The sequence below is a fragment of the Humulus lupulus genome, chromosome 8, assembly GCF_963169125.1.
Source record: "Humulus lupulus chromosome 8, drHumLupu1.1, whole genome shotgun sequence".
In the NCBI taxonomy this organism is placed as follows: domain Eukaryota; kingdom Viridiplantae; phylum Streptophyta; class Magnoliopsida; order Rosales; family Cannabaceae; genus Humulus; species Humulus lupulus.
In genome coordinates, this window is record NC_084800.1 from 82,197,237 (window position 1) to 82,223,512 (window position 26,276).

General features: G+C 40.7%; 1 pseudogene; it reads right to left on the bottom strand.

Annotated features, from left to right (window-relative positions):
• Nucleotides 1-473: 473 nt before the first annotated feature.
• LOC133795711 (protein ZINC INDUCED FACILITATOR-LIKE 1-like) lies at nt 474-22,893 on the bottom strand (annotated as a pseudogene).
• Nucleotides 22,894-26,276: the final 3,383 nt, after the last annotated feature.

Below are 26,276 nucleotides of genomic sequence, written 5' to 3' on the forward strand. Positions count from 1 at the left end.
TGAATGAGATTGAAGTAGTTTCATGAAAATGGAAAATCACAGCATTTATATACGAATGAAATATGATATACCAGAAGCCAGATGACAATGATGGCTACTGCTACTGCAAATAAGGATATACAAAAGCAAGGCAGGAAGTAGGGAAACCTGCATTAATATTATTTATAAAACAAAATTTGGATTTAGCCAAATTTGGCGGATCTAATTATGAGAAGAAGTATAATGCTGAGATAAAAGTAATTGCACCAATGTGATACAAAAAACAAACAAAAAGGACTACAAGAAAGATATTCAAAGCAGTAGGACATAGTTATTAGGCAGTGAATTGTATAAAATAGTTATTATTGTTCAGCTAACAGTGAAATCTAATTTAACTTAATGACCTAACAGAATTGTATAAACTCCAACTCCAAAGATTAGTTTCATACCAAAAATAAAATGAAAAATGTGTGTGTGCCAAGAAAAAGAAGTACCTAAGCTAAGAAGCCTCTCACAGATGGGCCAACAATCAATCCCATACACCATGCTGTACTCACCTGAAATGAATCACCTAATATTAAAACAAATTAAATGAAATATATATAACTTATAATTATACACTGGCTACTGTGTATAGATCTTACTGTTGACATTCCTACAGCTTGGTATTCTTTCCGAAAGAGTTCACTTGCATATGCCTGACCATTAGGAAGTAAACCATGTGTAAAAGGAACCAATGATCTAAGTGATGCTCAAATTATATGCAGAACTATTTCATACCCTTATCGGTCCAAGTAAACCATTCAAGGATCCAAGAAGAAATCATGTAACAATGGCCATCCAGTAGTTGACACTAAGGCCAAAGAGAGTGTTGAAAATAATCCTGAGACATATAAGCCAAGATCATTGTGGAAGAACACATTACACAATGTGATGTGTTGTTAGGCACAAACCAACAACACTTGAATTCATTTAATTAGTCATTTTTGGAGACATGAATATGGCTTGACACATGAGCAGAGAAAAGGGTGTACTAACACTGTGATGATCCCTATTACAACGATCAACAGCCATTCCCCATAGCACAGATGTTAAAGCTCTTCCAAGCAGTAATGAAGACCCTTCAACATTTTTAAGTTTAAAGTTTGTTAGTGACAGTCATTGACTTATGAAACTAAAGCATGAAATAAGTACTGAGGTCATAAGTAATCTCACCAATAAAACCAGCATAGTAACCGATGTCTTCCACACTTTTAGCTATACCAAAATCCCTGACTTGTACAAGGTACTCATCAACATTGACAAAAACTTATGTTGTTGGATAATGAAGGTGGTGTAAAAAAAATTAATTTTTTTTAAGTGTTAAAAAAAAAGACATAAATTATTTTAAAAAATTCATACCAATGGGTAAGAAGAGTTAAGTAATGATATAATTGAAAAAAAGTAACATGAAAGTGTGAAACAAAACATGTTATTTTTGCAAAGGTTGTATAAAACATAAAGTTATCCATTAATTAAGTAAAAATAAGATCTCGTACAATGCCATATTGGCAAGTCAGTTTAAGGAAAATAGAGAGATAAAACAAACAAACAAACAAAAAAAACTTAATATTCTCTTTTTATTATAATTTTAGTTTTAATTTTTTTTAAAAAAACAAAAAACATAATACGTTCATTATAATAATTATAAAGTGATCTTAAATTTCAAATAACAAATTTACCAAAATCAGGTGAAAGAATAATTTTAGTAAATTTTGTAATATTATAAAAATTTAATGGAAAGACTAATATAGAAAATTTAGAAGTTATAAATCCATCAATTATAGCATATCTTATTCTAGTAAACCCTACTTGGCATTTTAAAATGAAGAAATGTGTAACAACCAAATTTCGAAGATAAATAAACAACCTCGAAATGTAGACTCGAAAGGTGTGAGCTCGTATTTAATAAGTATTAACGTTATACTTACACAAATATATGTGAAGTTCCAGAGCTGTCATTTGCACTCGAGCATAAGTTGCAGGTTCGAAAGCAACAAGAGTCTCCTTCAAAAGATGAGTCCAAAAGAACAATCAAGCAAGGATGTAGGGACAACTGGAACGATGAGCTCGAAGCTATGTGTGATCTCGAAAGCACGTTGGAGTAGTATTCTGTAATGCCCCGAATCCTCCGATGTGGTTTAATAGCAGGATTAGTAGGCTGGGAGTGCCATAACTGTTTAATTATGTCATTAAATGATAATATGCATGTTTATGTGAATTATATTATTATATGATGTTATATGCATGCATGTGGGTCCTCATTTGAATATTATTATATTTTGGTAATTTGGCCCGTTAAGGGTATATTTGTATATTTGGGTGCATATTGTAATTTGTGAATGAGATCCCATTATTATGGAGATATATTCGAGCTATTCGGCATGAGACGATCCTATATAATGGATTAGCGGTTTTGTCATAACGAGGTCAATTATTGGGTAATAAGAATGTTTATTTGATGATAAATTGGGAGTTATTGAGATCAGGATGAAATTCTGGAAGTTTTGACTATAATGTCCCTGGGGAAGTTTTTGGGACCCCGAGCATTAGGTTTTATTTGAGGTTACTTAAGCTTGAAGTAGCTTGTCAGATAGAACGTACGTTAGAAAACCTCTCGTTCTCTTTCCGTAGTTCATTTTTACCGTTCGAAGCCTTTTTGAAGATATCTCGAGTTCTAGGAGTCGGAATCAAGCGAGGATCGAAGCATAGCGATCCTAGGAAGGATTAGAAGCTTCTTGACCGAAGGATTTGACGAGAAACAGCCTAATCGAAGGTAATCTAAGTTTAAAGTTTTGAGATTTTAGAGTTTCTAAGCTTTGAATTGGACTTTGTAAACCATTGAGTTTTTGGTTTGATTGAGCCTTGGGTTTTGATGGTTTTGGACCATTGGGAAGCTTGGAAACTTTGATTTGATGATTTGGTAATGTTTAGGCATGATTTCGGAGGCCTTGGGATGTTGGAGAACAAGTTTGGGCATGTTCTGGGTTGGGCGTTGTGGCCTTGTTCTTGGAGAGCCACGGCCCTAGCTCGAAGAAGCAGGTGGGGGGAAATTGCCCTTGCTGGGCGCCGCGGCCTTTGCTTCAGTGGTGGCTGGGGGCCGCAGCCCAAGGTGCCAGGGCCGCAGCCCTTGAGCAGGGTTGAGCCCATTTGTGTGTTTTGACCTTGGGAACATGGTTTTAGGCCTCGGGATCACTCCTACTACCCGGATTAGTGGGGATTGATGTCTCGGAGGCTAGATATTGGTTTGGGAACCCTTGATTATCATTTTATTGATGGTATCCTATAATGTGTTATGATTAGGTGACCGCTAAAGGACTAAAAGTTGATCGTTCTCAAGGGTCATTTCTTTATTCATTCTAGCTCGAATCTGAGGTAAGAAAACTGTACCCTGTGTATATATGACATGCGTATTTGTTATCGAGGCATGTTGATTGATGAATGTGGACATGGATTGCATATTAAATGCTAGTGAGTGATGCTTACTTGTATATGGCACTGACTAGTCAGGGACACTGACCTAAGAGTCAGAAACGACATAAGCGTCCTGAATGCAGGGCCGAATGAAGATTAGATCTAATCGATATCAGCATTGAATGACTCTAAGGCATTAATGCTGGATTGACCCTAAGGTCGATGAACTTATAAGCACTTGGCTAGTCTAAGACTAGTTACTCAGAGATAGGGCTTAAGGCCAAGGTGACCGCTTGTCACATGGCTAGGGAATGATGTTCCAAGGTTATGACTCTATGGTCATGAGGACGGTTAAGTTGGTGACCAGTCACCATGCACCTATCCTGTTTAAGCTAATGAAAGGTTCACTTACCTGTTAAGCCCCGGTGACCCTATCGTCACAAGTCTGAAGGGAGCTATTCTCTATTTAGTGACTTTTGCTACTGTCACCTATCTGTTTTGGACTGATAGTCCTGAATGATTATTATGATCATTGTTGATATTATATTATACTATATTGTGTTTTCTTGCTGGGCCTCGGCTCATGGGTGCTATGTGGTGTAGGTAAAGGGAAAGAAAAGCTCACCCAGCCTTGAGTGAAGAGCTTAGGTGGTGATGTGTACATATGCGGCCGCTTGAACACAACGGCTAAGGAGTTCTCAGAGGAACTAGGGGGTTTACCCTATTTTGCTGCTTAGGTCGGCGGGTTTGTAAATTTGAAACAGTAGTGACCATTTTGAGTTATAAATCACTTGTAAATGTTTTGATAAGCTCATGAGCAGTTATATATTTACTAAAAGATACCCTTTCCTTTTTATTGTTTTTTTACCTTAACCTGTTAATAACACTTAGAGCACGTTTTGAACCAAAGGACTCGGGTAGCGGGTCAAATTTCTGGTTCACCGTAACTGTTCTGGGGTAACCAGGGTGTTACATATTCAGGCTCAAAGACGCATTAAATTAATGCACGAAGATGCTATTGGGAAATCCCTATAATCAGGGGATGTAGTCCAAATTGTGTAATCAACCCTATTGTTTAGGGATATTTATTCGCAATAAATGCAATTGATTATGTTTATACTATGGAATTTGTTGTCCTGATTTAGATCTGATATGTATCTTATAATATCCCAAAGATTAAGGGAGAAGTCGTGTAACCAGGCCTATAAATAGTCTGGGAATAGTCATTTGCAGACACACGCCATTTTGTACTGAGAAAGATTCTGTGAAATTGCTCTTCCTAGAAACTTTCCTAGAAACTTTCTAGAGGGGTTACTTTTCAGGAAAAAGAGATATAAAATCTCGTGTACCGAGGGTTCGTCCCACTTCTTCTCATGGTAAAGCAACTTCAATGCCGCAAGGACTCTGTACGAATTGGACTGGAGCTGGAAGAGGTTGATGCCGACGTAGTTGGTGAAATTCCTGAAATACTCCTTTAAGGGCAATAGCGCCCCAACTCGCATAAGCTCGTGACTCCAAGCCACAAACTTAACTTTCCTCTTTAGGTCGTCTTCACCCGGAGCAAAATAGCTTCTTTCTTCAGAACCGGTAGGTCGACACACTAATTTTCCAGACAACTTTAATCAATGGCAAGACAGAATGTTCGAAATCTGTCTCGTGGAGGTGACAGAACTCCAATAGTTTTCAACCTCGAAGAAAGAACTCTTCGAGGCCGGGGCAGAAGGAACTTCGAGGGTAGTTTGACTGGCTAATTGATTTGATGTGCCCTCCATGAATTCGAAGGAGAGCTAGCTTAGGGAAATGTTATTGTGACCCTACACTTGGGATCTAAGGGGATTGGACGGATCTCGGGATCTGGGTCAACATACACGGCAAATCGTAGTCTCCTTCTTTCCCCATCTTCGAACTCGTCAATCTAACGTCAGAAGTGGGCTCGTATGTCTTCTCATTCGAGGCACTCTTTGTGCTCCTGAATAAACCGTTTGTTTCAGATAAATGGAGACTCTACTCGAGGAGAAGATGGGTGGTAAGGGATCGTAAGCTCAAGCCCCCACCGATTATCCGAAGACTGTATCATCTAATAAGAAAGAATAGGGTGAGGGCCAATTACTTAGAAAAAAATAGGAAGAAAAAATCTTGATAACTCGAGCTCACAAGCTCGAGCTAACGAGATCAAATAAATCAAGCCCGAAGACTCGGAATAGCGAGAATGCTCGTATGCCATAACCAAGTTGTTATAAGCTCGGGGGACCAAGAGTAGGTTCACGCGAGAGTGGGATGGTTACTTCCAATTTGAGGTATCCCGAATTTCTAGGAAGAAATGGGCAGTTACCCAAAAAGGAGATGCCGTCAGGTTATGTGCATTAAAACCCAAATTCAAAACCCTATTCCTTACACTACACGAAACCTATATCTTATTACTCTATGACTTAGAAAAGAAGTCATTTTTACCAGTCCTTTGCCAATTTTTTTCCCAAACAAATCTCTACCTGTCAACATTATGCACCCTATGGATCAAAAAACTCCTAAATACAACATAAGATTTCAACCAGGAAAGTTTTTTTTCATGCATGAAAACAGAGAAAACCGTATATATATATAAAAAATAAAAATAAATAAAGGAAAGAAGCAGGGTTCGAAGAACATACGCAAAGTCATTCCTGGGAATAAAGAGACTGTAGATTGGAAGATCGGAAGCAGGAATGAGGCGATGGAACTGAGCAAACCACTGTTGCTTTGTTTCTTTGGCTTGGAGAACATGCAAGGGCTTGAGAGCTCTGGTTCGTGTTTTTCTCTTCTAAAAAATGAAAAGAAAAAGTGGAAATGAAGAAGGTGAATAAGGGGTTTAAATAGGCAAAAAGGTGGCATTCAAAGGGGAATCTGAGCCCCTGATTTGGGTTAAAACGTGATCTGAGGGGCTGATTAGTACCGAATTTGTCTATTTTTAATTCATTATTCTTCTATGATTATGCACTTGAATATTTATTTATATATTTTTAATTAGTTTATTTGTATTTTTAGGATTTTCAAGACATTTGGATGAAAACGAATTAATTTTGGATGTTTTACAAGCAATGGTTAAGCTCGGAATTACAAGTCTGAAACTTACACGTGATTTTGATAATTTTCCATTACTCTTTTGGAAATATACCTAGAAATAAATTTTTTATATCTTTTTCTCAGCTTTCTAAAGCTTTTTTAATCATCCAATTCCGAGTTATGTCGATGAAGTTATGCTTTGTTGACGCCGTTTTTCGTCAACAGTGAAAGAAGAGCACGTAAACAATTACTAGCAATGGCCAATTAAAATATGACAATATAAAGCACGATTTTTTACGTGGTTCAGCAGTTAAATCTGCCTAGTCCACGAGTCTCTGTTATTAAACTCAAGATTATCTCTGAGAATTCTTAAGCATGAATTCTTCAGAGTTTTCTCTCAAGGTTCAGAATTTCGGTCCCTTACAATGGTGCATGACCTCTCTATTTATAGAGAAGGATGCAGAATACTATCCCACATATTTTGGGTAGTTACTCTTTTTGGTGTAAATAAAATAAATGGCTTTAAATGCATGCGATCCGATATAAAAGGAAACGTCCCCTGAAGACCAGGGGGCGTATAACTAATCGAATAATATCCCATGATTTTATGGGATTTACAATAATAAATGCAGAACACGCCCCTTATAAACAACACTTATAGATATTCAAAGTCATTATCATATATCTCCAAGGCCTTAATCTTCCAGATTTCTCATCAGCTTTCGAGCTAATGACATCTCCCGAGGTCACATGGCTTCGAGGTCGTACGCGTGTCAGGCTCGGCACCCTTGATTCGAAGTCTTCCCTGAGGACAGATGCGTCTCGGGAGCTACCCTTCGAGATCGTGAATATTTCAAGGTCACCGCATTCGAGGTCATATCGATTCTTGCAGGCTTGATATTTAGTCCTGGAGCATACTTCAAACTTTGCGAGTCCATTCGTTGCGAATCCAACTTTCGAGGTCACATTTAACATAGCTCGAAATCTGGGTATAACATCTTGCCCCCTCAAAAGTATTTGTTTGAATCCTAAGAGAAGGAAACTTTTGAACTACTTTCTTCGAGAACCGTACCGTCATACACTTTTGAAAATGGACACGCGTCAACTGGGCATTGCTCATTTTTTATACTTGAGTACCTTGGAAACATGCCCACGATCATCCGTCTGCCACCTTTTCGGTGCCATCTTGTCATTGACCCCTGACCGTTGGATTTTATGAGGATTCTAGCCAATGGCCCAGATCAATCCTCTTTATCACTTTTCTTCCTTTATATGCTCAAGGCCTTCTTCTTCCTCTCATTTTACACACATCAGAAACAAAGAAAAGGAAAAGACGAAACCAAAGGCCATCTCAGAGAATTTTTCTTCTCGCGCATGTTCTCTCAGCCAACAAAACAAAGAACCCCCGGTTTGATCGAGTTCGTGAGCTCTTATTTGCAGCCTCTCCTTCAGTCAACGATCTCTCTGCAATCGCCATCATTGTGTAAGTGTGCAATTTTTATTTTCCCTTTTGCCAGTTTCTGTCCATAGTGTTCTTGTTGTTTCTGGGAATGCGCTGATATATTTCCTTAGTATTATATGCTAGGAAATCTTTGATCAATAGGCTTCTACATTTATGTTCCCATACTAGGTGTTGAATCTCTGGTTTCAAATCCAATTTTTGTGTAGAACGAACCCAAACATGGTTTCTTCATTTTTGTGTTTTCAAAATTTAAAAGACATATCTTGCTCACCAAGATATTTGGGTACACAATCTTGGTTTTTAAAGAATGCACGATACCCCACGTTACCTATTCTGAATAACCGCCACCTTCTTTCCCTGATACTTCGGGATTTTCAAAAAGTTATGTCCACTCTCCTCCTTTTTCCCGTAGAATACACATTCTGGCTTTTTTATTGGGTTTTAGTATCGAGCTCGTTTTGTTCTTAAACTCCGAGCTCGCTCTATCGAACTCATAATTCCTGCATGCATGGCCCTCACCATTTTTTCTTTCTCGCTAGATGTCACAGAATCTGGAAAAACGGTGGGGGTCGTTGCTGGAAATCCCTTACTCGCCAAAAACCCCAAGTCCGGAGTCGCTGTTCGCTCGGAATCAACGCCGGATTCGGGAGTACGAGCTTACGCGCGAGCAGGAGGATATTCGAGCTCATTATCGCCGTCAGATAGACGGGGTTATAGAGAAGAAGAGGAGAACTCTTCGGGAGGCCCTTTATCCAGAATCCAATTCGGGGCCTAGGCCGATTCCCCTCGACCCTGCACTAAAGGTCACTGTCGCATATAATCCAGGAGAACTTCAATTTTCACTAATGGGGGAACCTTCTTCCTCACAGCCGAGGAAAGAAATGTTCGAGGCCGAGCACTATTGGAGCTCGGTTACGTCGACTAGTCAGATAACTGACATCTTGGCCCTCCATGACCTCAGCTTGTCAGGTTCTTTGAAGTGTCGAGCTCCGGCCGACCACGAACGAAGCTGTTTTGCCTCTGGGGGCCGCGGCGCCAAGCTGAAATACGCGGCATGGAGCCAGGAACACATGAGGGCGGGGGCACTGTTGCCTTTGAAGTCTTTTTTCAAGGACTTCACGGATTTCGTTGGGCAGGCTCCGTTCCAGCTCAACACCAATTCTTACAGGGTGTTGTCTGCCCTGAGGTCGCTATACCACGAGCTGACGTGGGAAGGGCCTTCGCCTCAAGAGATTTTATATCTCTTTTGTCTGAAAAGCAACCCCTCCCGAGCTCGGGGAGGAGATGACTTTTATTATCTTTGGAGCTATCCCAAAGAGAAGACAGTCTTTGAAGATCTTCCCAATCATCCGCTTGATTTCAAAAAGGCCTTCTTCTGGACAGACGGTCTATCCCCGTCTCGACACTACTCGTTCAGGCGAATTCGTAAGTATTCTAGTTTTCTTTATCTTTGTGCTCAGGATTTTAGCTGTTAGATCCATACTTAGTTGAAATATGTTTTGTCTTTCAGCCAATCTTCAGCGTCCCACTCCTGATGAGACAATGAAGGGACATAAGGAGACCCTGCTCCAACTCCCTCATGGTAGGAGGTCTCTCCTGTACCTTTTACATGAGGATAAGCTCCGAAAATGCAGACTTTTGGGGGAGGGCCAGTCTACCTCTGACTGGTCCAATAAAAAGTATGAACACTGGGAGCAAGTGCCGCTGCCCACAAGCGTCCTCCCTCCGAGGAGAGAGGTGAGGCCCCCACTTCCAGTTCGCATAAGGAGTCCGCCGTCGAGGAACGAGGCTAATGATGAAGCCTCAAGCTCAGACTCGGATGAAGGTAAAGCCCTCCATACTTCGAGAATGTGGTCCCCCACCTTACTAAGGCATAAGCCCAATAGGTTAGTCTCATGCCCACATGATAGATACCACTTCTACATATGGAGTTGGGTAGACGACTGTGTTCATAGGTTTGATAGTGGGCTCGGGAAGTATGACACCATGTATACTTCAGACGAGGTGTGGAACGGGATAGCTGTCCAATACGGGACCAACAATTATAGGGACCTTTCGAGGTTATCACCCACCTATAGGGAAGGTACTCCCCCTGCTTCTTCTGAAGATGGGGGAATTTCATGGTCCCCGAGCTCTAGTTCGGGGAAGAGTTCCAGTTAGGTCTTTTCTTCACTTGGGTTTTTTTTATTTTCCAAGCTTATTATCATTATGTCTAACTCTGATTGGAACTGTGCAGGTGCCATGGACTCCGACCTTGACAATATCATCGAGAGCGGTGGTGCCAAAAGGACCAAGCGTCCCAGGGCACCATCGCGAAGGGTGGACTGGCCCGCCAAGGTTCCCAAAAGGACCGAGAAGACACCTCCTCCCCCAGCTCCTCCTGTTACCAGCTCCATCACGGCGCCATCTTCGCAGGTCGGTGCCGCAACTGTGGTATCGACTTCGGAGATTGATGCCTCTAACACGACCGAGCCCCAACTTCCTGCAGTGGTTCGATCGACACTTGGTCCACCTTCTAGGAAGCCTTCTACTTCTCGAGCTCAAAAGCTGTCGAATTCCACCCATATGGACGCATATGTGGTTGACAATGCCGCTGGGTCTCATGGGTCTACGCTGGTCTCGGATGTTATGTCCTAGATCGGCCAGAGCTTTGGAAGTCTCGAAGCTCCCCAATGGCAATGCTTGAACAACACCCAAGACTGCACTGTCCTTTATGAGAAGAGTATCGAGCTCGCCGCCGCGGTAAGTGTCCTTCTACAGTCTTACTTCTTGGTTATAAACACACTGACCTGGAGCTAATGATAGTTTCTTCCTTTGCCAGTCTCTTGCCTTTACTGCCCAACTCAACTATAAGTTGAACAACGAGATCCACTCGAGCAAGTCTCATGCCCAGGAGGCGAAGGATCTCCACCTCAAAGCAAGCGATGCCAATGCAAAGCTTGATGCAGGAGCTAAGGAACGTGGGGGCATGGCCTCTGAGCTCGGGAAGCTGAAAGCCAAGCTCGAGGAGCTTGAGAAGGAGAATTCTGAGCTCGCAGATCTTAAGAAGGAGGTCACGCGACTCCAGGAGGCCAAAAAGAAGCTTGAAGATGAAAAGGCCGCCACCTTTGACATCATGGAGGATGAAAAAGCTCGTCTCCTTACTGAGTACAAAGAGAAGAAGGATCAGGCGGTTGACTCGGCCATGTACCGAATGTGGGCCAACAACGAAGATCTGGATACCAGCTTCTTAGGTCCTCACGAGGCGACACTTCTTGACAGGTGGAATGCTCGGCTCGAGAAGGAAGAGGCTGCTCGGGAGGCCGTTTTGGAGGGAGCCCAGGAGGATAGTCATGCTATTCGTCCTGAGGAGTCCGGTGCTGCTGATATTGAGAAGGCCAAGGAGACTCCTCCTTCTAAAATCTGATCTCGGGGAAATCAATTATTGGGGCTGCGTCCCCTTATTTTTGTAATTATTTAAATTTATGCCCACAGGGCTGATACAATTTCTCTTATGCTGTACATTTCTCTGCTCGAAATATTTTGCACATTTTATATTGATGAATCATTTATGTTTATTTATTCATACAAACATAGTGTGGATTTAGGCTCGAAACTCGATGCATTCATGCATAGTTTGTTCAAATTATCCGCTCCCGACCTCGTTATTCATCAAAGTCGGATGTTACTTTAACCATGAACCCGAAAGTACTTATATGGTATGTAATGTAAATGGTTTGGTTACATTTTTTTTTTTGCTAAGTTACTTTTCCTCGTCCTCGGTTTTTACTCCAAGGTTAAGAGTTTGAAACTATTTTTCTTTAAGATATTCCAGCCTCGATCTCGACCTATCCCAAAGTAGGTTTAGGTTCCTACTTATCGTCGATTAGTTTTTTGGCTGGTTTGTTCCAAACCTGTTAAGTTTGCACATCTGGTTAACTCCAAACGTTTTCTGTTTTTGATAATTCGGTTATGTCCGAACTATCTAAGCTCGCGTATCTGGTAATATCCAAATACTTTATGTTTTTGATAATTCGGTTATGTCCGAACTATCTAAACTCGCGCATCTGGTTATATCCAAATACTTCATGTTTTTTATAATTCGGTTACGTCCGAACTATCTAAGCTCGCGTATCTGGTTATATCCAAATACTTTATATATTTTTTATTTTTTAAGCTGATGGTATATATACCAATGATGCGCCCTTAATATCCTATGAGTGTGACCATAGCTTATTAAATTAAGAGAGATTGCAAAAATAAAAAATAAAAAGAGATAATATACTGAACGAAATAAATCTTTATTTGATGGAATTCAAGAAGCAAACAAACTAATACAAATAGAAACTCATGGTTATAGGCAACACTTTTCCTACATTACTGATAGTAAGGTCTAAGGTGTTCGTCATTCCATGCTCGTGGTACCAGGCTCCCGTCTAATCTCGCAAGTTTGTACACACCGGGACGGATGATTGACTCTATTTGGTATGGTCCTTCCCAATTCGGCTCGAGCACCCCAGCTGCTGGATCTCGCGTTGCCAAGAATACGCGTCTCAACACCAGATCTCCCATTCTGAACTTTCGATCTCGAACCCTCTTGTTGAAATACCTGGTAGTTCGTTGCTGGTAAGCAGCGTTTCTCAGCTGAGCCTCTTCTCTCTTTTCTTCAATCAAGTCTAAGGTTTCCTCGAGCTGAGTGTGGTTTGAACTTTGATCGTAAATCTGAGTTCGGATCGTTGGGATTTCGACCTCGATGGGCAACATTGCCTCACAGCCGTATGCTAGAGAGAACGTGGTATGCCCTGTTGATGCTCGAGCTGTGGTCCTATATCCCCAAAGGACTTGGGGCAATTCTTCGGGCCACCGTCCCTTCGCTTCCTCCAACTTTTTCTTCAGAGAACTTTTGAGAGTTTTGTTTACAACCTCGACCTGGCCATTCGCTTGAGGGTGGGCTACTGATGAAAAACTCTTTATTATGCCGTTCTTTTCACAAAAGTTGGTGAACAAGTCGCAATCGAACTGGGTTCCATTGTCGGATACGATCTTCCTTGCTACCCCATAGCGGCACACGATGCTTTTCACCACGAAATCAAGGATCTTTTTTGAAGTTATAGTCGCCAATGGTTCAGCCTCCATCCACTTTGTGAAGTAATCCACAGCGACCACAACATATTTTACTCCGCCCTTGTCGGTCGGGAGAGAGCCTATGAGGTCGATGCCCCATACCGCGAAAGGCCATGGGGAAGTCAACATGGTCAGCTCGGATGGTGGAGCTCGGGGTATCGTGGCGAATCTCTGGCATTTTTCGCATTTCTTCACGTACTCGAAAGAATCCGTTTTGATGGTTGGCCAGAAATATCCTTGGCGTATGATCTTCTTGGATAGGCTATGCCCCCCGGTGTGATCTCCGCAAAATCCTTCATGAATTTCTTCCATGATCTTCTTAGCTTCGGGAGGGGTTACGCACCTAAGTAACGGCATGGAATATCCCCTTCTGTATAGCTTTCCGTCCAAAATGGTGTAACGGGGAAGTTGATACATCAACTTTCGAGCCTGGCTCCGATCTTTTGGAAGGACTCCATTTTCGAGATAATCAACTATTGAGGTCATCCAGGTCGGCTCTGTTTCGATCATACACACATCTTCCTCTTCTGGCTCGTTAATGCTAGGTGTTGATAGGTGTTCTATGGGTACAACATTCAGCTCTTCATTTTCGGTGGATGTGGCGAGTCGAGCTAAGGCATCTGCATTTGAGTTCCGTTCTCGGGGAACCTGTTCGATTGCGTAAAACTCGAAATACTCCAATGCGGATGTTGCCTTCTCCAGATAAGCTGCCATCCTTGTCCCACGAGCCTGGTATTCTCCTAGGATTTGATTAACCACGAGCTGGGAATCACTGTAGCAATGTATAGCTCTAGCTTTGAGCTCCTTTGCTATACGAAGTCCCGCGAGTAAAGCCTCGTATTCGGCCTCATTATTCGACGCTTTAAAGACAAATATTAAGGCAGAATGAAATCTGCTCCCTGCGGGGGTAACCAAAATGACCCCCTGCCCCCGCTCCATTTTCATTTGATGAGCCGTCGACGTAAAGTTTCCACAGCTCGTGGGCCGTGGTTATTACCTCGTCGTCGACTATGCCAGTACATTCCACTATAAAGTCCGCCAACGCCTGTGCCTTAATGGTCGTTCTCGGGTGGTAGGTGATCTCGAACTGTCCGAGCTCAACAGCCCATTTAAGAAGTTGACCTGAAGCTTCTGGTTTAGACAAGACTTGCCTAAGCGGTTGATCAGTCAGCACATGGATGGGATGTGCCTGAAAGTAGGGGCGGAGTTTACGAGATGAATGAATTAAACTGAGCGCGAGTTTCTCCATCAATGGGTATCTTGACTCTGCCCCCAGTAATCTTTTACTGATGTAGTAAACGAGTTTTTGCACCTTCTCTTCTTCTCGAACGAGCACCACGCTTATCGCGTGTTCGGTGGTTGAAAGGTATAGGTACAATATTTCTCCCGTTTCAGGTTTCGACAGGATGGGTGGTTCTACAAGGTGCTTTTTGAGCTCCTTAAAAGCCAGCTCGCATTCCTCCGTCCATTCAAATTTCTTACCTCCCCTTAATAAGTTAAAAAATGGAAGACCACGGTCCGTAGATTTCGAGATGAATCTTCTTAGGGCTGCCATCCTGCCAGTCAAGCTTTGGACATCTTTGTGCCTCCGAGGTGAGGGCATGTCAATCAGGGTCTTGATCTTGTCGGGGTTAGCCTCGATTCCACGAGAGTTTACAATAAAGCCCAGAAATTTTCCTGAAGACACCCCAAAAGTGCACTTCTGAGGATTTAGCTTCATGTTATACTTCCTGAGCACGCCGAAGCACTCTTCGAGGTCATCAACATGGTTCTTGTTGAGTTGAGACTTGACAAGCATGTCATCAACATAAACCTCCATGTTGTTCCATATTTGTTATGAAAACATCATGTTTACGAGCCGCTGGTATGTGGCTCCAGCATTCTTGAGCTCGAATGGCATGACATTATAGCAGTATAGCCCTTTATCCGTGATGAAGCTCGTATGCTCTTGGTCGGGGGCATGCATGGGAATCTGGTTATATCCAGAATAAGCATCCATGAACGACATCAGGTCATGCCCCGCCGTGGCATCCACGAGCTGGTCAATCCTTGGTAACGGAAAACAGTCTTTTGGGCAAGCTTTGTTGAGGTCTGAGTAATCAATACAGGTTCGCCGCATCCCATTGGGCTTTGGGACCAACATCGAATTGGCTACCCAGTCAGGGTAAAAGGCATCCCTAATGAATTGGTTTGCCTTTAACCTGTCAACCTCCTCCTTCAGTGCTTTCTTTCTGTCTTCGTCCAGCTGTCTTCGCTTTTGTTGCTTCGGGGGAAAGCTTTTGTCTATGTTCAGTGCGTGGCTTGCTACATTCGGGCTTATCCCCACCATGTCTGAGTGTGACCACGCGAAGACATCCTGGTTTTTCTTCAAAAAGCAAATTAATTGCTATTTTGCCTCATCTTGGAGGTGTTTTCCGACCTTCACCTTCTTCGAGGGATCAGCTTCCTCTAGCTGAATTTCTTCGAGCTCCTCTAAAGGTTCGAGGTCAACTTTCTCCTCAATCCTTGGATCAATCTCTTCGTCAATCTCTAAGACCGTTCCGTCTTTGTTTTGTATGATGACGAGTGCTTGTGCGCTCGTTTGTTTCTTTCCTCTCAAGGAGATGCTGTAGCATTCCCTCCCTGCTAATTGGTCTCCTTTCAATGTCCCGACTCCGCTAGGGGTTGGGAACTTAAGGGCCAGATGCCTTACTGATGAAACTGCCCCCAGCCCGACCAGGGCGGGTCTCCCGAGCAGCACATTGTAGGCTGATGGTAAGTCTACTACCACAAACTCCATCATCTTGGTTGTCGAGACTGGGTAGTCTCCCAAGGTCACGGGGAGCTCGATGGATCCCATGCAGGCGGTTCCTTCTCCTGAAAAGCCATACAAAGTAGTTGCACACGCTTTCAGGTCGCGAAGGGAGAGTCCCATCTTCTCGAGGGTTGCTTTGTAAAGAATGTTGACTGAGCTCCCATTATCTATGAGAACTCGGTGTACCCTTTTGTTGGCCAGCTGAAGAGTAATGACCAGCGGATCGTGGTGAGGAAACTGGACATGGGATGCGTTTTCCTCGGTGAAGGTTATTGGTTGTGTCTCAATCCTCTGGCTTTTTGGGGCCCTAGGTTCGGGTTCATAAGGAGACCCGTCCCCAGTCTTCAGCTCGTTAACATATCTCTTTTGGGCGTTCCTGCCCACTCCTATGAGATGAGGCCCTCCCGAGATGGTTATTACATCCTCTCCATCTATCGGCGGGGGCCTGTCTTCTTCCCGAGCTCGGGAACTATTATTTTGTGTCGTCGAAGGCGCGGCTACTCTCTGGCTCGCGGCCGCCTGACTAGTATTCTGGTTTTTGACATATTGCCGGAAGTAACCTCTCGAGATCAATCCTTCGATCTCGTCCTTCAGTTGTCGACATTCATCGGTTGTGTGGCCGGTGTCTCTGTGAAATCGGCAATACTTACTAGAGTCCCTCTTGGACTTTTGATTTCTCATCGGGTCCGGACGCCTAAAGGGGACCTGGTTTTCATTAGCCAGGTATATGTTCTCCCGAGACTCATTGAGCTCGGTGTATACTCTATACACGGAGAAATATCTCTCCCCTTTCTTTTTCATTCCTCCCTCGGCTTCGGGGTTACTTCCTTCGTTCTTTTTCCTCTTGGAGGGGTTCTCCGTGGCAGGCTTTGGAGCTGCTGGGTCTGCCGAGGTTGAGGCAGAGTTGATGTTTATCGTTGTAGTTTCGGGCTGGGAAGTCGCATTGAGCGTCGACCTCGCTTCCTCTACATTGACAAACCTCTGCGCTCGTCTGTTAAACTCGGTTATGGACCTTACCGGTTTCCTTTGCATGTCGTCCCAAAGGGCACTTCCTGGCATTACGCCAGCTTGGCAGCCATTAGGTGCCCACTGTCATCCACGTCCCGAGCTCGGGCGACTTCCAGATTAAATCTTGTTAAGTAACTTTTTAGTGTTTCGCCCGGCTGTTGTCGGACGTTAGTTAAGGTGGATGCCTCTGGTCTGACCCCCATCATTGCTCTGAACTGCTTCTTAAAGTCTTTAGACAACTGCTCCCAAGAAGTTATTGAGTGTCTCTTATATTTTTCGAACCAACTTTTGGCAGGTCCTGTCAATGATGCTGGAAACAACATGCACCTGAGCTCGTAACCCACGTTACTGGCTCTCATGATAGTGTTGAACGTGTTCAGGTGACTACACGGGTCGGTCTTTCCTTCAAACATTGGGACGTGAGGGATCCGAAACCCTTGAGGAAATGGAGTATTGGAAATATGAGGAGCAAATGGTTCGAGCTCCTCGTCAGAATCTTCATACCGATCACTCCTTTGCTCGTTTTTCAAAAGCTTAAAAGCCTTTTCAAGATGGTCAATTCTTTCTTGAACTGGGTCCGCAAGAGGCACTGTCTGGAATCGACTGTCATCGATCACAATCCCAGGCTCGCGTCTTCGTAAGGGATCTCTACGCCTATTCAAGCAATTCCTCAAGTCCGGATTCGTTTGGTCACCATTACCCCGACTCTGATTCAGGTGATCTCGCAGGTCGGGACGATTTTTGCGGCTTCCGGTATTCTTACGACCTCGGTCATGCTTACTGACCGACCTGGTATCTCCGGACTCATCACTGGTAAAACTCATTGCTTGGTTATTTCGTGATGGATTCTTCCCACGTCGCCTCGTCTCCGCCGTTCGAGACCGAGACGTTTGACTTTTCTCAGATGGGGTGCCTCTCCGCTCCTGGAAAGCCTCCCCGTTTCCTTGTCTTCCCCCCGCACGCCCTTCCCCCTGATCTCGAACGGGTTGAGCGTTCCTGCGGGGGGGCGAAGGATATCTTATGGGCGATGGAGGGAACCGTATAGGCGATGGTGGCTGCCACCCATGTCGTGGCCTAGAGGGTCCAGAATTTGCCCGAGATGGGTCAGTCGCGTTTGGTGCGCTCCCAGGTACCTGAGTCCGAGCCTCTGCAGGGGTTCGGTTATTCTTAGTTCCTGCAGGCACTTCCATAGGCGGGTTAGCCAGGGCCCGAGCCCGAGTACTCCTCTGGGGCCTAGGTGGAGTGGATGGCTCTGTTGGTGCCGGAGGTTGAGTCGGCCTTCTGTGGCAGCGTCTTTTCGTGGACGCCCACGGGGTCTACGGGGAGGAACATGCACGTCCCTTGGAGGAGGGACTTGGTTTTCGCGCGGAGGCGGGGCCTGAGCCACCTGCGCCTCTGCGGCTATCCTTGTCAACTCCTCATTCCGTTTGTTGGCCTCTGCCAACGGCTGCTTCAATTGCCGGTTTTCAAGTTCCACAATAGGAACATACCGCTCAGGATTGCAATACATATCCTCATCCCTTGGTGGAGGAGGTGGTCCCCGGGAATCAGAAGACCCACTTCTCTCTTCAACATCCGGGTTCTCCATTGGCTGTTTTCCAGGATGTCTTGGGTAATTTTCTTCAGGTGTGTTCTGATTGTTAGTGGCCATGACTTTTCAGGGATGAATGCTTAAGGCTCTCAATGAAAGCACCAAACTATTGACGCCGTTTTTCGTCAACAGTGAAAGAAGAGCACGTAAATAATTACTAGTAATGGCCAATTAAAATATGACAATATAAAGCACGATTTTTTACGTGGTTCAGCAGTTAAATCTGCCTAGTCCACGAGTCTCTGTTATTAAACTCAAGATTATCTCTGAGAATTCTTAAGCATGAATTCTTCAGAGTTTTCTCTCAAGGTTCAGAATTTCGGTCCCTTACAATGGTGCATGACCTCTCTATTTATAGAGAAGGATGCAGAATACTATCCCACATATTTTGGGTAGTTACTCTTTTTGGTGTAAATAAAATAAATGGCTTTAAATGCATGCGATCCGATATAAAAGGAAACGTCCCTGAAGACCAGGGGGCGTATAACTAATCGAATAATATCCCATGATTTTATGGGATTTACAATAATAAATGCAGAACACGCCCCTTATAAACAACACTTATAGATATTCAAAGTCATTATCATATATCTCCAAGGCCTTAATCTTCCAGATTTCTCATCAACTTTCGAGCTAATGACATCTCCCGAGGTCACATGGCTTCGAGGTCGTACTCGTGTCAGGCTCGGCACCCTTGATTTGAAGTCTTCCTTGAGGACAGATACGTCTCGGGAGCTACCCTTCGAGATCGTGAATATTTCGAGGTCACCGCATTCGAGGTCATATCGAGTCTTGCAGGCTTGATATTTAGTCCTAGAGCATACTTCAAACTTTATGAGTCCATTCGTTGCGAATCCAACTTTCGAGGTCACATTTAACATAGCTCGAAATCTGGGTATAACATGCTTAAAATACTTTCATTCGCTGTAGCAGAAGAAAACTGAAAAACGGAAAAAATTGCTACAGCCGCGACCAGCCATATTTCAGGCCGCGGCCTGGGGGACAGAACGTAGTGGCCACGGCCAACAATGTCCTAGGCCGTGGCCGGAGCCTGATTTTCTGGAAAATACATTTTCTAGTGGTCGCGGCCGCCAAGAAACACTGGTCGCGGCCGACGATCGATTTTTCCTTAAATTTCCATTTTTAAATGTAATTTTTGGTGGGCTATAAAATGGATTAGGGTTAACTTTTATTACAACTTTTGATTGTGATTTTTAGAGGCTAGAGCAGCAGAGGAGGAGAAAAAACATCATCATTTATATTCTTCAATCTAGTTTTTCTTTCTTCTCAAAACTCCTTTATTTTCATTGAATATTTATGTTTATGAATATGAAAATGATTATGGAGTAGTTTTCTTTATAGTTGAGGGTTATTTTAAAACCCTAGACATGAGATCTTGAATGCATTGATGCATTTTATTCCTTTTATTCCCTTATATTAAATTGCTTATATTTTTCTATTTGAATGTTATGAATCTTGTAAAATCTTGTTTAGATGGCCACTAATTAGGGTTTTGCATTATTCTACTATCATCTAAGGATTTCTATTCACCTAACAGTTTAGGATTCTAAGTAGAGTGATAAATTGCAATTAGAGTATTGTGACGGGTATTTTGATTGTGATGAAAAATAAAACCTAGGTTAAATGAATCGCATGCTTAATGAATTTGTTGCCAAGATTAACTTGTTTCCACAAAGTGTAATGCTTTTACTAGGTTAAATAGATCGCATGATTAATTGGTTTATTGCTGGGTAAAAAGGGTTTATTAAGAGTGCTTAGCTTTAATTAAGTATAATAAAAAAACTGAGATAATTGACTGCTTAAGTGTTATCTGCAAGGTTAATAGTTTAATTGGGAATAGGGAATATTATTCGTCATTGTTGATGGATTGATTATTGAAGGCGGAGAGTAATTCTTGACTATTTCTTTAATATTGTTATATCCTTAATTATTTAATCTTTGGTATTTATTTCATTTTATGTTTTCAGCTGTTAAAACTTAAACCCCTTTCTAATTTTAGTTTAGTTATTATTTTGAATAATAATTTGATCATAGTCTTCGTGGGTTCGACACTTATTTACTGCTATACTGAAGTAGCTGGAATAAGTGAATAAAAAAAATATTTAAATTTGATACGGCATACGACACGCATCAGGGGCCACGTTTAATCTCGAGGGCTGACGGCAAAAAGGAGAATAGTAAAAGACGTATGTAGAAAGAGAGTACTCGAGTACTCTTAGCATCCATCCCTATGATGACACATGCCCGTATTCGACTATGGTAGGTGGGAACATTTTCCGAAAGTGAAGTTAAAAAGTTTCATTCTCACAGGATTCGAACCAACACTTTTGAGATGGCAAAATGTTACACCCAAATTTTGAAGATAAATAAGCAGCCTCGAAATGTAGGCTCGTAAGGTGTGAGCTTGTATTTAATAAGTATTAATGTTATACTTACACAAATATATGTGAAGTTCCAAAGCCGTCATTTGCACTCGAGCATGAGTTGCAAGTTCGAAGGCACAAGAGTCTCCACCAAAAGATGAGTCTGAAAGACCAATCAAGCAAGGAGGTAGCGACAACTGGAATGATGAGCTCGAAGCTATGTGTGATCTCGAAAGCGCGTTGGACTAGTATTCAGGCTCAAAGATGTGTTAAATTAATTCACATAGATGATATTGGGAAATTCCTATAATCAGGGGATTTTATCCAAACCGTGTAATCAACCCTATTGTTTAGGGATATTTATTTACAATAAATGTGATCGATTGTGTTTATAATACGGGATTTGTTCTCCCGATTTAGACCTGATATGTATCTTATAATATCTCAAAGATTAGGGGAGAAGTCGTGTAACCATGCATATAAATAGTCTGGGAATAGTCATTTGTAGATGCACACCATTTTATATTGAGAAAGATTCTGTGAAATTTCTCTTCCTGGAAGCTTTCACGCAGATTTAAATAAAAGTGATTCATGGACATAGGCAGATTTTGACTGCTGAACCACATAAAAATTTGTACTCTTCTTTTCTTACTAAATTATATATTTGTTTAATTGCTTTTATTTTTAGTTGACGGAAAATGTCATCAAAAGACGAAACAAGGATTAACTGTTCATTTAGTCTAAATTTACTTAGGAGGGTTTATAATATGGTTATCTTGAATTTTTTTGGAACCTAAATATGATAAATGGTTACAGTCTTTACAATAAATATATATAAATTGGAAAATGAGAAGTAGAAACTTACCATGAAATAGAGAAAGGGGAACAGAGATGTCACTGGCAAAGCTGAAATCAATTCTCGGCACTGTTATTATTCAGTTCAGTTATACATATTTAGCATATTATGTAATTATGCATTTATAAAAAGTGTTTTATGAGAACTAAAAAGAATATTAGATTAAAAATAACTAAAACTTTATTAATTATAAGAAAACAAAAGTAAAAATGTCTTATTGAAAAAAAAATTTGTCACTGAATTTTTTTTAAAATAAAGGGTCAAATGTAATATTTAGCTCAAATACAAGAAACTAAAATTGTATTTTCTCTTATTTTGCACTCTCTTATTTTATTATTTTCCACATAATTTTATATATATATATATGATATATAACATTTCTAAAATATAAAATATTTAAACAATATTATTTATCAATCATTATATAAAAGAGTGTAAGAGAGTTTTTTTAACATCCTGTTAAATTTTAATAAGAAAATAATATTTATTTATTTAAGTGTAAATGGTGGTTAAAATACTTAATATTTTCAAAAAGTTACACTTATATAACTATTTTTTTTTTGCGATAAATATACTCAATGCATTCAAAATATTGTACTTTTATACCCAAACTTTTTTTTACGGTAAATATACTTAATGTTTTTAAAATGTTGCACATTTATACTTATTTTTTTATTATTTTGATAAATAATAAGAAAGTGAAGAAAAAATATAGGATTTTAATTATTTTTAAAATTTTAAATTATTTTCTCTTTCTTATTCTTTCTCAAAATAACTATTTTAATTTAAATATTAATAAACATTTTATTAAAATTAATAAATATGATTTAAAATAATTAAAAACTCATATATTTTCATCAATTTAAAATATAAGTTTTTTTTAAAAAAAAAAAGTAAAGGAAAATTAATAAAAATGATTTAGTTGTTTTGATTAATTTTACTAATCTTAATTTTTTTTGTTATTTTAAAAGTAAAAATAATTTAAAATTTTAAAAAGAACAAAATTCCTAAATTTTTTCTTTCACTTTCTTATAATCTCTCAAAATAATTTTTAAAAATAAGTATAAAAGTGCAACATTTTAAAAATATTGAGTATATTTATCGCAAAAATTTTTTTGAGTATAAAAGTGCAACATCGTGAAGATATTGAGGATATTTATCGCAAAAAAAAGATTAGGTATAAAATTGTAATTTTTTGAAAACATTGAGTATTTTAGCTGTCATTTACTCTTAAATAAATAAATATTATTTTCTTATTAAAATTGAACAGGATGTTAAGAAAACTCTCTCTTATACTCTTTTATATAATTATTGATAAATAATATTGTTTAAATATTTTATATTTTAGAAATGTTATATATCATATATATATAATTATGTGGCATATGATAAAATAAGAGAGAGTGTAAAGATTGGTTAAAGTTAGTAGAAGCTATCTTTGACCACATGGAGATGAACAATCATCAAAGAGTTTCATATGCAGCTCACCTACCCAAGTTGGACACAAGAATATGGTGGGATGTGGTGAAGCAAACTCGTGACTGGAACATTATGACCTGGGCAGACTTTGTTCAAGCATTTAGCAAGAAATACTATAGTGCAACTGTATTGGAAACCAGGGTGGACGAGTTCGTGACTTTGGTTCAAGGGAACCTTTCTGTTACCGATTACACTCAGAAGTTTGATAGGTTGGCTAGGTTTGCACCTGAAATAGTACCAATCGGAGGCATGCGGGTACAAAGGTTTATGAGGGGAATTAAGCCGATGATTGCTAGAGATGTCAAGATGACCAGTGCTGGGGTGGTTAGTTATGCTGAGGTTTTGGATAAGACACTTGAAGCAGAGTAATTGGAGGGTCGTATATGGAAGGACAGTTCTGCAAGAAGGGAGGCCAACAGAAACAAGGGCTTCCATGAGGGCAATAAGAAGAAGGCCCATGAAGGGCAGAACAGTGGCAATGAAAAGAGGCCTAGACCCCCGGCCACGAATGACAATAATCACAACAACTGTAACAATCACAAAAACGACCGTACCGCTGAAACCACCAAGACAACAACGTTTAATGCCCATGCTTCCCTAAATGCTCATGTTGACATTTGGGAGAATGTCATGCCGGCACCAACAAGTGTTACAAGTGCGGTCAGGCAAGCCATCTGAAGAAGGATTGCCCACAGTGGAAAGCAGAGCAAGCCAGTAACAACAACCTAGTGCCAACAAGGGTCTTTGCATTGACCCAAAAGGAAGCATCCAATGTCCCACGTCACAGGTCAACTCTGTAATGCCCCACGTCACTATGGTTGCTTCCCGAATTGATGACTGGCCTTGCAAACCAACACGAGTCTTTCCAGCGTGCTTTGTTTGTTATATTATTTTATAATGTAATATTATATTTTTTATAATATAATGTTTTAGATTAAATAAATGTGACAAAGAGTGTCACGTATTGTAACATATAATAGAGAGTTACAATATTTAGATATATGTGAAATATCCAAATATTTAACATATTTGGTGTTACAAATTCAGTCACAAATTTGTAACTTCCAAATATTGTCCATTATTGTGTAGATTTGTTGTTATACAATATTGAGATGAATTTCTTAAAGCCATATGTGAAATGGCTGTTAGAGATATGATTTTAACCCCAATAATGTCTTTTGGGGGTTACAAAATCAATTGGGAGGGTGTTGGAACCGTTTGGAAAAACAACAAAATTTGGTGTGCTGAATTTGGTCAGTGGCCGCGGCCTGGGGAATAGAGAGCAGTGGTCGTGGCCATTGATGTTCCTGGTCGCGGCCACAGGTGAAAACTGACCAAGTTTTTCAGTTTTTTCCAACCTTTTTTAACGGCTCCAAAAACCCAAATAACTCCCAAATCTCATTTTTAATTCCATAAACATCCAATTAATCATTGGTAACAGCCATGGGGGTTGGTGGAATTTGAAATTCAAAGGGTGTCTCTAAACTCTATAAATAGGAGCCTATTGCTCACTTGTAAGACACAACTTTTCTATCCATTAGAGCACTTGGCTAGAAAACATCTAGAGGCTTGATTATTCCAGAAAGCATTTCCAAAATCTGTGAGAGATCCCTTAGTGCTTGAGTTAGGGGGAAATAAGCTTTTGGACAAAAGTTTCAAACCTTGTTCAAGTTGGTGATCCCCAACACTCCTTACTTTGGTTGTGTGAGTGAGAATTTATTGTTTTGTTCTTGTTCTTATTTTTCTCTATTTCTTTTCTTCATATTCTTCTTGTTCTATTTACTTGTACTTTTGTTTAAGAGCTGTAATCCTCTTATTTCTTTTGTTCAAACACTTTTACTTTATTTGTATCTTTTTGCTTAGAGTTGTATTTCTCTATCTTCTTCTTCTAATTATTTTATTGTCTATTTGTATTTTCAGTCATAGAGTTGTAACACTTTTTAATCAATAATTATTTATTTGTAATATTTTGTCTAGAGTTGTATTTTCTTACCAATTTCCATTGAGGCAAATTACATTTTCCTAACATTCAAAAGATTACCCTTTGTTTGTTTCAATGGAAGGTGAGACAATCAAGATTATGAATCAAGACCTAGTGAGGTTTGATAGGTTTGATGGGTCCAATTTCACTAGATGGCAAGACAGGGTGAGATTCGTTTTGGCCACTCTCAAAATCGCCTACATTCTAGAGTCCACTCTAGAATCTCTCCCAACGCCATCTGACAAGGACATTCCCGAGGAGGTGGAGAAAAGAAGGAAGAGGGAGGAGTACAATCTCCTTTGTAGGGGTCATATCCTCAACGCCTTTTCCGATAGACTCTATGACTTCTACATCGAGACCAAATCGGAAAAGGAGATATGGAATGCACTTGAGACAAAATTCAAAGCGGAAGAGGAAGGTACCAAAAAGTTTTTGATATCTCAATATTTTGATTTCAAGTTTTTTGGTGATAAACCTATTCTTCCTCAAATACATGAATTGCAAATAATTGTTAACAAATAGAAAGTTTTGAAGATTGAGCTTCCCAGGCCTTTCAAGTAGGTACTTAGTGGCTAAATTACCACAAACTTGGAAGAGCTATAGGAAAAGAATCCTTCATAAAAATGAAGATTATTCTTTGAAGGAAATCCAAAAGCATATTCGAATCGAGGAGGAATCGATATGTAGAGATAAACTTGTGGAAGGGTCTAATGGAGAGATTTTCAAAGCAAATGCGATGTCACAACCAAAACATCCAAAAAAAACCAAGGGAAAGGCAAGAAGGGTAAAGAGACATCCTTGGGTCCAAGAACTAACCCAAACAAGTTTAAGGCCGAGAAAGGTCCTTGGTTTGTGTGTGGAAAAATGGGTCACTATGCTAGAGAGTATAGGCATATAAAAGATCAACAAGGACCTAAGGTAAACGCAACTCAAGAGAAGAACATAGTTGCTACCCTTAGTGAGGTGAATGTGGTCCAAGGCAAGGTGAAACGGTGGTGGTATGATACATGTGCCACCGTCCATGTCACCTATGAAAAATCATTGTTCAAGACCTTTGAAAAGTCAAAGGGCAACCATGAGATTCAAATGGGCAATGAGGGCAAATCCAAGGTACTTGGCAAAGATACCATTGAAGTCTTTTTCACCT